Raw genomic sequence first — 13,797 nt, forward strand, 5'->3', positions numbered from 1 at the left:
TAGATAAGATCTGATAGGTTTTTTTTTCCCTTTTTGGATCACACCCGGAACTGCACAGGGGTTACTTCTGGCTCTGCACTCAGGAATTACTCCTGGTGGTGCTGGAGGGACCATATGGGATGCTGAGAATCGAACCCTGGTCAGCCTCGGACAAGGCAAATGCCCTACCCGCTGTGCTACCACTCCAGCCCCAAAATCTGATAAAATTTTAATTTGGCAACACTTTTATGCTTTTGCTTGAAATTCTATTGTTATTTAATTAGTTGAGTGTATGTGATAAGTGATTTGTAATTTAGACTTCTTACAAATCATAGACTTCTCCATACATAGACTTGATATCAGGAAATTAACTTCGTGTTTTGTGTCTTTCATGATAGACCAACTGTACTTTGCTTTGGTATATTCCCCTTGTTTAGAAAATATTACCTATATTTGTTCTTCAAGAAAGATTTAACCAGGAATAATTTTTGACATTCAGATAAACAAAAAATGCAAAAGTGAGAATTGGTTGATTAAGAAAACAAGTGTAGTAGTTTAATTAATGGCTGAATAAATTGCAGTACTCCTACATTAAAAAGAAGAAGAAGAAGAAGAAGAAGAAGAAGAAGAAGAAGAAGAAGAAGAAGAAGAAGAAGAAGAAGAAGAAGATGATGATGATGAAGAAGGAGAAGGAGAAGGAGAAGGAGAAGGAGAAGGAGAAGGAGAAGAAGAAGCAAGTGTAGGTTGTCTTGGCACGAGTCTGACCTGGGTTCAATCCTAGCACCCGATATGATTCAATGAGCCTTACCAAAAGTGGTCCCTGAGCACCGAGTCAAGAGTAAGCCCTGAGCACTGTCAGGTGTGTTCTGTCCTCACCCCCCCAAAAAGAAAAAGAAACAGGTGCAGAATTGAGTGTCCAGTCTAGGATTTCTGTAATGTGATGCAAATAATTATTCTAGAGTGGTGATATTCAGAAAAGCAATATTTTTTGTAATAATGGAAATGTCTGTTATTTGAGTGATATGGCAAATGCTAGCCACATTTGACTAACGGGCCTTAAAAATGTGGTTAGTGTAACTGTACCCTCACGGTGATTCTCTAATTAAAAATAAATAAATTTAAAAAAAAAAAGAATTTTAATCACAAAAAAAAATAAAAAATAAAATAAAAATGTGGTTAGTATTACTAAAAGATTAAGTTTATATTTGAAGTTTTATTTCAAATATTAAATTGAATTTATATTTATATTTTAATAAAATTTAAAATATACAATTTGAATTAAAATATCTACTTTTGTAGGGGCTAGAGACAGGACTCAAAGATAGAGCATTGGCCTCAATTACAAAGGATCCCATTCCCGCACATATACGCAAAAGATTATGTGCATAAGTAGCTACATGTGGATAGTGACTACTATAATGGAAGGACTGGCTATAAAGCTTATCTCTAGTTTTAATATGAAATGAGAATCCCTTTCTTTTACACACTGATAGTCTATAGAAGCCTAGTGTGCCCGAAACACAAGGGCTGGTCTCTGATGTGGTCTTCCCTAGGAAGACTTTCTAATGTATGTTTAAGTCTAGAATGTGGATATAGTATTATTCTGAATATTGGCTGGACTTGTGGATATGCAGACATAAATAAAATCTGGGTTAGTCACAGGTGATTTAAGAACCTTTCGTTTCTCGAAACCTTTTGTTTCTGGAATCTCAAATGATCTCTAGTAATGAAGATCAATTATGATAAATGAACCCAAGGGCTTGACTTTTTCAGTTCATTGTTTAAGTAGTATGACAAGCAGGCAATAAAAACAGATATCATTCAGATATTACACACACATTGGGGCATGGTGCCACCAGCAGGTCAACCTGTACCTGTGGGGCGAGTGTAACAGCAGCTGGATGGTGCCTTCAGACTTACAGGTACCCCAAAATTGCTGCTGTGCCTTTGGCCAGACCCCAACAACTTGGTAAACATTCAAGTTTACCAAGAAATTAAATGGCTGAAAGTTAGGTATGTGGGAGACACACCCACAAACCACCTCGGGTTCAGCTATATAAGCTCACCTCTTGGAGAACCTGGCAAGCTACTGAGGATATCCTGCCTGTATGGCAGAGCCTGCAAGCTACCCATGACGTATTCGATATGCCCCAAACACTAACAACAATGTGCTCTTCATGTTCCTGGAGCAAGCAGATGCCATTGGGTTACACTAGCATTCGACAGGGATGAATGGAGATGTTACTGGTGTCCGCTTGAGCAATCAATGAGCAACAGAATGACAGTGATACAGTGATACACAAACATAGCTACCTCCATGAAATTCTCAAAGTTCAGTCTAGATAATAGGGACAAAGTTATAATACTTTCATGCTTTTCCCCAAACCATTCTTTAATACGCATTTATTGGACACTATATTATTCAAGGCTCAATATTTAGTATTGGAGTTTAAAAAAAAAGCAAAACACCCCAAAAGTTTTACCACTAATATCTTCTTCCAAAATAATTTTCCACTGGATATCATGAAAACAAAGCAGATGAGAGAGGGTAAATATAAAAGCTGAAAATTATTTTTCTGTGTATCATACATCTTACTCAACTTCTTTTTGCATAGCTTTCAGAGTTCAATACCCACGTATTGGTATTGAACCAGTTACAAAACTGGTTTTTGAAATGCAGTATTTGGAAGCAACACATAAAATTGAAAAAAATACCCTCAATTGTAAATTTTAGAGCATGGAATGAACACAGTCATTTAGAATTTGAGTACAATGTGTTTAAAAGTTCTTTTCTCTCATGAATCAGATGAATCTCTTTTGTAGTTTATAGAATAACATGAAAGAAGAATGTAAGATATTGAAGGCAGGAAAGCCTTTGGCCCTAGAGTACAGAGATGGAAAGGTCAGAAAGGTAGAAAAATGTGGGCAGTGGGGAAATAAAGAGGTTTCTTGGGACTAGAATGGGCACAAGAATCAGGGATGTTGGACACAGTGGTGATGTAGAAACAAGGTTACTTCCATTGATCTAAACTACTAGGGTCAACAGAACTGTAATAATGGAGATCAAACTACAATAGTTAAACCTTAAAGTGTGCCTATTAAGTAGTTAGGGGGTAACAAGAAGGGGAGACAATCTGGGAACTTTGGTGGAGCGATAGGACACTGTTAGTAGGATAGGGGTTGGAACGCTATATGCCTGAAATTCTTTCGTTGACAGTTTTGTAAATCATGGTGACTAAACAAAAACAAAACACAAAAAAACTCAAAAAACAAACAAAATGACCAAGAGACTTTTGTTGCTGTTATGTGATGGTGTGTTACTGTTTTTCTGTCTGGAATGAAAAGTCTGCTATCACATCCTCAGAGAGTTGTTTTTTGTGACTATCCAGTCTAAAGTCAACTACATCTTGTAGTGTTTTTTTTTTTTAATATAAATTAACTCACTTAATTGAAGAGTTTACCTTATCCTTACTTAACATTTATTCATTTGTATTCTGCTTCAACATCGACCCTTCCTTTCTCCTTTATTCTTTCCTTGGTAGAAGGGAACTCAGTTTTGTTTAGAGTAATGTCCCTTGCAACCAGAAAACTAGGTCTGGTGCATAGCAGTTGTATTATAAATATTTGCTGGATGTCTTGCAAATACTTTTTGTGTTTCTATAACACAGAACTTAGTAGAACAAAAGAAACATTGTTTGACATCATTATAAGAAAACAAAAATTGTAAATTATGTGGACATTTTAAAAAGCTTTGATGGTTCTGATTAGAGTCAAGTACATCGCTTGAATTTTGATAAAAGGAAAACCCACAAACAAAATCACAACAGCATAAATTTATTTCTGGAGTGTGATTGTGATGAGAGTTTTCCTGTCAAATCAAATATTTTTAAAAAGGTACTACCACTCAACAGGCTCCTTACTTTGAAATGAAAAATGTGTACCTCCCATCAATATTTTCTTTTGCTGTTAAATATGCTATTTATTTACTGGATTATGAACAAGTCTTAGTAAAACACTCTTCTTTCATCACTAAAAGTGTTGAAAACAGGACTTTTTCTTCCTTTTTATTTTTTAAATACTGGATTAATACATGCCTCTAGAATGAGGAAATGTCTTAATTACTGTATTGGATGAATGGAATTATAAGGGAATTCCTACTGTTTACCATTTATTTTAGGATCTCAGAACCTTATAGGTAAGGCCTCAGTAGCCAAGTATCACTATAATCTATAGGAATGGAATCTATTTCCAAGAGAAAATCCATGAGAAGAATTATATTGATAATTAAATGTCCTAAATGTTGCAATTATGCAAGATAGACACACACATACACACACACACATACACACACACTCACACATACATTCAACTGAGGTTGCATTAAGTTACCACTAAACATCTGCATACTGGATCACTATTTTTAGTATTATATAGTTAAAGAAATATTAATCTTCATTGATTTATGAAACTCATAGCATCATGACAGTATTTTATGATTGCATTTTAAAAAGTTTAAATTATAAGGTAGTAGATCATAAGGTAGTAGTAGATTTAACAGATCTAAATAAAATATAATAGATAGATATTTTAGTTCTATTAATTTGAAGAAGGTGGAGTGAGAAATTAACTCTTCATCAAATGAGTACATTTGAGAACTACTGGCTTTGAGACATGGAAAAAACAGATGTTTAGCTGGTTGGAATATAAAATTAAACCCTCACAATACAACTGAAATGGCAATATTTGATGAGAAATAATCTAATGATATCTACATTTCAGATGCATTCTTCTGATATTCTATTAATAGATGGAAATTTAATGTTTTTCAGAATTTGCTCAAGCTTACTGAAAAAATATATTAGGTGAAGCATATGAAACTATTGGATGAACCTTGAGATAGGGTAAAATATTGAGAATACAATGATTAGTCAAAACATGGTCAGGGATGTTAAAAATAGCAGTTTATGAAAAAGACAAAAACTGTGTCTCATAAGATAAGTATTCAAGGTAATCCTGGTATGAATTTTCCTTTAACTTATTCTGATATTTGGCATTGTAGAGTCATGCTTAAAATGAGTCAAAGAGCAAAGTAGATAACTTCTTTTATTGGGCTATTTATATTTTGACATCCTTGCGTTCAGTCATCTTGTCATTTACACTATGATTCATTCATATATGAATCCATATGATTAATTTACTGAACATTTGTTTGATATATTACACCTTACCTTAGATGACCCCCTAAAGCTATTTGTTTTGGACATAACAGAAAAATATTTTGGGTGACTAAAATGTGAGCCATTTTGATCTTTGGTTAGAATTTGATTATTCCTGTTTAACAACAATTAATGATAGGGATTTAGTAACACTAATTAAAATGGTCCTCTGAAATAATAATTTTTGTATTTTATTATATAAATGTGAAAAAAATTGTGTTTCTTTGTAGTCACTTGTTTTATGGAATAACTAAGATCCAGACCACAGTAGAAGGCATCAGGAGAGAGAAAATACATGCTTGGGGTATTTGGACGGGACCAACGTTCTGAAACCTACAGAATCTTGGTAGGAGGAACAGGAAGTAAACTTGGCCCTCTTGGAGAATTAGAATAATGTAAAGCTGTTTTTCTTTGAGGGGAGAAACATGACTTTAGTTCTCTGGATAATAATTTTTCATGATTCAATAAAATGATTTACTTACCCCAATAACAATCTATATCAATCAAAATATAAGATTGGATTTGACTCCCAGAGACCCTTATAAAAGTGATCTAAATTATGCCATAACTCAGCAGCAATAATGAGACTACTTTTGAGAATGTCTTCTGTGGCAGGCTCTCTGGAAAGTACACTTCATATATGTGTTTTCTATCATTTCAGTCTCACCACAGTCTTGCAATAAAACAACCTTCTTACATATAAGAATGTTTAATAAAACTTTAAATTAATCACACATATTAGGAAGTACAGTTTATATTTTACTTCATTCTCCTTCTCCAGCAAACAGTGAGTGGCCTACAATTTGGTGCCTAGGAAATACTTGCTGAATTAAGAAGAATGTAATTTCCTGTATTTTCCTTGAGGGGATGGTTCTTCGCAATCACTTTTTGCCTTTGAAGATGTAACTTTGAAGAACTCTGAGGAATGAAGAAGCATTGAAAATTCTTCTTTTTTTTTTTTCTTCTTTTTTGCTTTTTGGGTCACACCCAGCGGTGCACAGTGGTTACTCCTGGCTCTGCACTCAGGAATTACTCCTGGCGGTGCTGGGGGACCATATGGGATCTGGGAATTGAACCGGGTCGGCCGCATGCAAGGCAAATGCCCTACCTCCTGTGCTATTGCTCCAGCCCCATCGCTCCAGTCCCAAGCATTGAAAATTCTAACCCAGCTGATGATGGGTTAGAAAAATGATGCCTAATTTTCTCTTCTGGAGAGCAAGGGGACTTAAAGAAAGGTTGGAGAGGAGTTCTGTGAGGATTGGTAGAAAGAAAAAATAACTCATTAAGGTGAAAAGAAGTCTTTTTTCTGCACTATAAACATAAAAAATACGAAAGCCAAGGTGTTGTGAACTTAGTGTTCTAAAATATAATGACTCCTTCGAAGTATCTAAAATATAACAACTCCTGTGGAAACGGGTGTTTACACATGATGCTCTGAACGGAGAACCCCAGCAAGATTGGCTTTATATACAAGAGAAAGGAGGTCAGGAGAGAGGGCACCCTCTCAAATAAACACAGCCTTGCTTTCTTACTATTTCAGGATATGGCTTGTTAGTTTGTTCCCGTTGTTGATTGGGCCCTTGTCCACCCTGCTCAGTTCCCTGACACCCATGATGGCTTTAGAGTGCTTGCCTGCAGAAGGAACACGGGGTGACACGAGTTATATGAACCGAGTCCTCTCTCTCCAGCTTTGATAAATTCACAGAAGTATTCTTTCCCTTTGTTTCCTTTTCTTTGCGTTCAGTTGTGCCAGGAACCGTCACTAACAATCACAGTCACGCAGTGCTTACCTGCCTGCGCCTGCACAACAACTTTTCTTCTGCAAAAAAGCAAAGCGTCTCTATCCCTAGCCTCTAGGAGCTCACAATAAAAAACAGACAAGAGATGTGATGAACACGATGGGGAAAGCAGGCACACAGCTGTATAAACAATGAAGTACAACAAATCAGAGAATTTTGGTATAAACTGTGAATGTGTGTGTTGTATCTAATCTGGAAATGAGGTGAGATTCTGCAGTTTGCAGGAAACTTATTAGAGATTTTTTGTGGGTAAGGAAGGAGAGAGAGAGAGTGGTTGAGGTTTATCCTACTTCTTTTGGTTAGGAGGGAGCAGGTTCCCTTGAGTTTAAGAAGAGCTTTTATCCTCTTCACCGGTACTAACTTTAAGGTAACTATTCTTTTTTTTTTTCTTTTTGGGTCACACCCGGCGATGCACAGGGGTTACTCCTGGCTTTGCACTCAGGAATTACTCCTGGAGGTGCTTGGGGGACCATATGGGATGTTGGGAATTGAACCCGGGTCAATGTATGCAAGGAAAACGCCCTCCCCGCTGTACTCTTGCTCCAGCCCCTAAGGTAACTATTCTATGCATCATTACACAGGTCTAGGCTCTAGGACACTTTGTTGCAACCAATTCTGAAAAGGAAAAAAAAAATTTTTTAAAGGTATTAATCCGGGCATAACAACCCAGAGAGATTTCCTAAATCTTCTTTCCACTGGAAACCAAGCTAAAAAAGAAAATAAAAACCAGAATGCATTATAATTGTACATTCCACTTATAACCAACCAGCATATGCCAATTGATTTTCCAAGGAAATGATTACTTTGGGTGAATGGTTCCTTTTTTTTCTTTAATTTTCTTTTCTTTTTTGCCGTTGTCTAGTATTTACTGTCTTTGACATCTTGAACATTGTCAGGAATTTCTCTGGACTCACAGAATTCAGCTGAAAGCAAATTCCAGGCGGGTCTCTACCTCGAGCACCCCGGGCTGATAGGTATCTTTGTCTCTTAAATATATCCAGATAGGGAATTCAAAAACCTCCCCAGGAATCTTTTCCAGGGTTTAGAAAACCTTCACTGCCAATAAGATATTTCCATCTAACTTAAATTCCTTTGGTTGTAATTTAAGTTCATTTCCTCTTCTTTTTTCCTCATTAGAGCTAAAGAGTAACCCCCAATAGCCATTCTAAATTCAGTTGTTAAATACACACCTTATGCCTCTGCTCTGCATACAAAAGACTTTTATTGTAGATGTCAGATATTTATAATTCCATTTTTTTCCCTGTGGTCTCTGGCTTTTACTCAAGATAAAATAATCTAAAATCCCTTAAATTTATGTGTCTGCAATTGATTTCATGAGTTTCATTCAATAATCTCAACATACCAATGTGTGCCATTTCTCTAGTTCCAATCAGATCATATTTATTAGGTCATAAAAATCTAAATTAATATTGAAACTTGTATTTTACATTTTCTTGGAATGAATAAGATAAGATGGCTATCTCAGTATATTAATGATCACTTCCTAGACCTTAGCACCGTGGACAAACAATTTATGTCTAGATAACATAACTGAATGGAATAGCTTATTTTTTTCCATTTTTAAAATAGGAAAATGAGCAAAATGATTTTAAGGTTGAATCCACCTTTAATGTTCCAATAAATTGATTTTTTTCTTTGTTTGTTTTTGGGGCCACACTCAGCAGTGCTCAGGGCTTAGTTGCTCCAGGCTTTGGAAAGTGCTCAAGAACGACAGCTGGCAGACTTAGAATAATGTCCCAATATTTCATGAATATAGTTTAAGACTTCTTTTGTCAAAATACTTGTTTATTCTTACCATTATGATTCTTTGTTTTATTTCCTACAGATTCTACTTATAAATTAGATTATATGGTATTTTTTTTTCTCTATGAGACTTATTTTACTGAGCTTGATGCCTTCAAGTTCCAACTATGTTGTCAAAATGAGATTTACTTCTTTTTAGTGAATACATTTTTCTCTAAGGATATATGTACATATATATATGCATGTATGTATGCATGTATATATATATTGCATTTCTATATTCATTTATCCATGGGGTTGCCCTTAAGTGCCATTTTTTGGGGGCAGGGGGGATTGGTAGTGCTCAGGGTTTACTCCTGGCTATGAGTTCAGGGAGTCACTTCTGGAGATCATATGAACTGCTGAGGTTTGAATCTGGGTTGACCATGTGCAATGCAAGTGACTTCCAGCCCCTAAAGTTTCATTACTTTTACCCATAACAGTTAATATGTAGCATCCTATCACTATTTGTCTCAAGCAAGATCCTATAAACTATGCCTTTAAATTTTTTATTTAAAATATTTTTTAAAATTTTTATTTGATTTTGGAGCCACACTCTGTGAGAAAATCCAATACTGGGGATTAAAGCCAAGACTCTTATACACAAAGCACGTGATCCATCCTTTGAGCTGTCTCCCCACCTTTAATTTGTTTAAAATTGTAATATAGCTGAATGTATTTTTCTATGTTCCTCCTGGATATCTGCCCCTGCTTATATGATGATACCCTGTCAACAAATATATTTTTGTATGTTAATTTATATTTTTATCATAACCTCACTATTTTTTCAAGACCATTAACGTATATGACGGATTTTTATTAAATAACTTGTTGCCCATCAGAAAAGACATTCTAATTTTCCAGCTCTTATATCTTTCATGCCTTGGGATCTTTTTAAAAACACATGCTAACAAAATGTGCTTTTTGAGAATATGATGACAAATAGAGTTCCCTTCAAATAATAGTTTTATTTAAAAAACTTAAGTAGTATGGAATCTAAAACATTTATAGTATTGAAAGAATTCTCAAAAGTAGGGCATTGAAAAAAAAAAAGTACATGGCAGGAACATTTTTTGGGTGGATCTCTTTTTCTGGTGATTATATGTTGAACCATCAGTTTTCACTTGATTTCCTCTTAAACTTTTACTGAACTTTGAATTAGCATTGAATGGCACATCAGTGTTAGTCACATTACCTCCCTGACTTTAGAAACCCCAGTGTCTGCTGAAATATTCTCAGTGAAGAGGATGCAATAAAGGTAGGTCTTTCCTTCTGCTTTTTTTCCTTTTCATGCACCAGCCTGGCCTTCCCTTGCCCTCTCCTTGTAGACAGACACACCTTCCTTTTAAACCATTTTCTACTTGACCCGAGAAACATTCTTCATCAAACCTAATTAAACAAGGGAAGACTGAATTCCATCACCATCTAGAATGTAGACATCAAAACGGGATGAAACCTGAGCCACATTTTCTTCTACTAGAATCGCTGCCAAAGCAACAATTGGTTTTGTGTCTGAATTGTAAGCCATTTCTTTTGCCCTCTTCTGGGCATCTCCAATGCCCCTTTTCTCCTCTCCCTGTTCTGGCACTCAGCTTTCAATAGGGGCTTTTGTACAAAATAAGCAAGTGTTATCCGGACTCATGGACTGGATGACTGGTCTACTTAGTAATTGATGGACATTCTAGGCGACTTTCAGTGTTTTTGTTCTTTCTTGGCACTATCTAACTCATAACTGAAGTCCTTTGCTAATATGTGTACTTCTGGACTTTGGGAATGCCTTCTGCCTTTGATGTTGAGTTTGGTGGTGAACAAGAAAGATGCATGCTTGAGTATCCCTATATGTAGTGCTATTACCTAAATTCTGGATGACTTGAAGAATCTTCTCTGCCACTTTTTCCAACTTTCCATCTCTCTCTTGTCCTTTTGGCTCACTACTCCTGTCCTGTTCCTTGTTTGCCTGACTTTTTCTCCCCTCCTTCCTCTCACCATATCAAACACACAAAACAAACTATGGGGGGAAATTTGGGGAAAGTGAAAGGGGAATTATTATGAGGGTTTGGCATCTATTGGCTTTAATTCTTACAAATTCCTCACTGTCCTCCTAAGGTCTAGATTTAAATTATTTTTTCTTCTAGTTTCTATTCTAAAAACAAACATTGTTTTCCTGAGCTCATAGTTCAGGACTAGGTTCCAGCTTTAAAAATGATGCATGTGCTTTATTTTCCTGATAAACTAATCATTAAGCTTCTCATCCTACAAAGATAATTTAACTCATACACATCTCAGAGTGATAGAAAAATTGTTTTAATTTTGGTTGTCTCAGGTATTTATGCCAATTTCCATGAAAGATACCACTTTGGTGAAAATAATGCCCCATATATATATGTTGCTCTTACCTAGCATTCTAAAAAAAAATTCAAGTTAAATGGGAGATTCTCTAACGTTCTATGATCCCCTGAGCACAGGGCACTGGTGGGAGCAACCTCACGTACGGATCTAGGTGTAGCCCCTGAGCACCACTGGGTGTGGCTTATAAAAACAGAAAAAGGAAGGTAATCTCGGGGTTACACTCTTAGAAGTTATTCATGTTAACTCAGCACCTTAAAAATTGGCATCAGCAAATCAAAACAACAATGAGATATCGTCTTAGGCCACAGAGATTGGCACACATCCAAAAGAACCAGAGTAACCAGTGCTGGTGCAGATGTCAGGAAAAAGGGACTCTCCTTCATTGTTGGTGAGAATGCTGACTGGTCCCACATTTTTGGAAAACATTATGGACATCTCTCAAGAAACTAGAAATTGAGCTCCCATTTGATCTATGAGTACCACTTCTGGGAATATATCCTGGGTACTCAAAAACACAGAAAAAATGTCATTGACATTTATTTTGTTCTTTGCAGCACTATTCATAATAGCCAGAATCTGGAAACAACCCAAGTGCCCAAAAACAGATGACTGGATAAAGAAACTATGGTACAACTACACAAGGGAATACTATGCAGCCATTAGGAAGAATGAAGTCATGAAATTTGCTTATAAATGAATGGACATGGAGAGGGACAGATATAGAATGACTGCATTCAATAGTGGGATATAAAAATACAATGGAGCGATAGCACAGCAGGTAGGGCGTTTGCCTTGCACATGGCTGACCTGGGTTTGATTCCTCCGTCCTCCTCAGAGAGCTCGGCAAGCTATCAAGAATATCCTGCCCACATGGCAGAGCCTGGTAAGCTACCCGTGGCATATTTGATACGCCAAAAACAGTAACAAGAAGTCTCACAATGAAGACACTACTGGTGCCCGCTAGAGCAAATCAATGAGCAACAGGATGACAGTGATACTATATAGTGACATTATATATATATACATATACATCTGTATATGTATAGGCACACACATACATATTTATATATACATATATATGTATATATACATATATATATGTATATATACATATATATGTGTGTATATATATATACATATATATATATATAATGAGACTAATACCCAAGGCCAGGTTAAACAGGAACAAGGAGGACTGGTCAATGGTTGGAAGCTTGTCACGAGAGTTGTATAGGGGAAGGACAGTCAGGATAGAGAAAGGACCAGCATGACAATAATAATTGGAAATGATCATTTTGGAAAGTAACTGAATGCTGAAAGTTGCGAAATGGATATACTTGATAATCTTTCATTATCTATTGCCAACCATAAGGCCCAAAAGGAAACAGAGAGGGAGAGGAGAGAGAGATCAGATAGAGAGAGAGAGAGAGAGAGAGAGAGAGAGAGAGAGAGAGAGAGAGAGAGAGAGAGAGAGAGAGAGAAAGAGGTGCCTACCATAGAGATGGGTGGTAGGAAAGAAACTGGGGACATTGGTGGTGGTAAATGTACAGTGGTGCTGGTGAAGGGACGGGTGTTGGAACATTATATAACTGAAATCCAATCATGAACAAATTTGTAACTGTATATCGCTGTTATTTAGTACAAAAATTAAAAAAAAAAGGAATTGGCATCAGGTATAAGTTAAATTGATGTAGGCATGTAGATAGGAAAGGGCCCCCATGGCAATGAAATTCCTTGGGAAGTAATCAAACCAATAGTCCAAGGCTGCTAAAAGTCCACTTTGTGGACACAGGGACTAAGGCCTGATGTGACCCTCACTTGGTGCCAGCAAACCCAGAGAAGGCTGGAGCTCCCTCCGAGAAAAGCTCCAGCAGGAACAAAGACCAAGAAAAGGAATTTCAAAGAAGACCATCAACCAATCCCAGTTAGCAACCACCCTAGCAATGGACTCTTACCCAGCTAGAACGTCTATGAGGGGCAACTTGAGAAAACCCCTCTAAAGCCCAATGTGAACATAGATGGGCATATTCGGCCCATGCCAGTGTGCTGCTTATGTTCACAAGGCCAAGTTTATGCAGTGCCCCAGCACATGTGGCACTTGCATCTCCCCTTTTGAGATGTGTCCTGGGGATCTCTTCATCTTTGGAAAAGCCCGTGTTCTCTCTTGAGCACGTTTCTCTCTTGCTGTCTCTCTCTGTCTCTGTCTCACTCACTCTCTTTCCCTTTCTTCAAAACCTCCAAAAAATCTGTTTTTACTTCACAGCTTGTCTCCTCCTGAAATTCATTTTTGTGAAAAGCACAAGGACCTGTGAAGCCCTGGTGAGGCCACTAGGCTTTCCTTTCCTGCAAAGAATAATTTCTCTCTCTAGTCTGAGTCCACAGCTGCCTAAGGGGGCCAGCTTCTGTTCCAAGAAGGTCAAGTGGGCATCAGGTATGGCTTGAAGGCACCTGATGGGGCTCTCAGAGGTCTGACCCAGGCCACTCAGGGGTCACTGCAGACTTTATCAGTCCTTGCCCTCCCAGTCCATCCTGGGATGGCAGAGGTGGATCAGGAGAAAGGGGCCATCTTTGCTTCACCTAAACTATCCGTGGGGGCCCACTGACTTCGAAATGAAAGGTTTATTAGAGGGTCTGGAGAGCTCATACAGTGA

At 37.0% G+C, this 13,797-nt stretch overlaps 1 protein-coding gene across 1 annotated transcript in view; it reads right to left on the reverse strand.

The window, feature by feature from the left end:
• COL8A1 (collagen type VIII alpha 1 chain) overlaps window positions 1-13,797 on the reverse strand; it is a 178,665-nt gene that overhangs the window by 80,761 nt on the left and 84,107 nt on the right. The window lies entirely within an intron of this gene.

Source organism: Sorex araneus, chromosome 2, assembly GCF_027595985.1.
Source record: "Sorex araneus isolate mSorAra2 chromosome 2, mSorAra2.pri, whole genome shotgun sequence".
In the NCBI taxonomy this organism is placed as follows: Eukaryota; Metazoa; Chordata; class Mammalia; order Eulipotyphla; family Soricidae; genus Sorex; species Sorex araneus.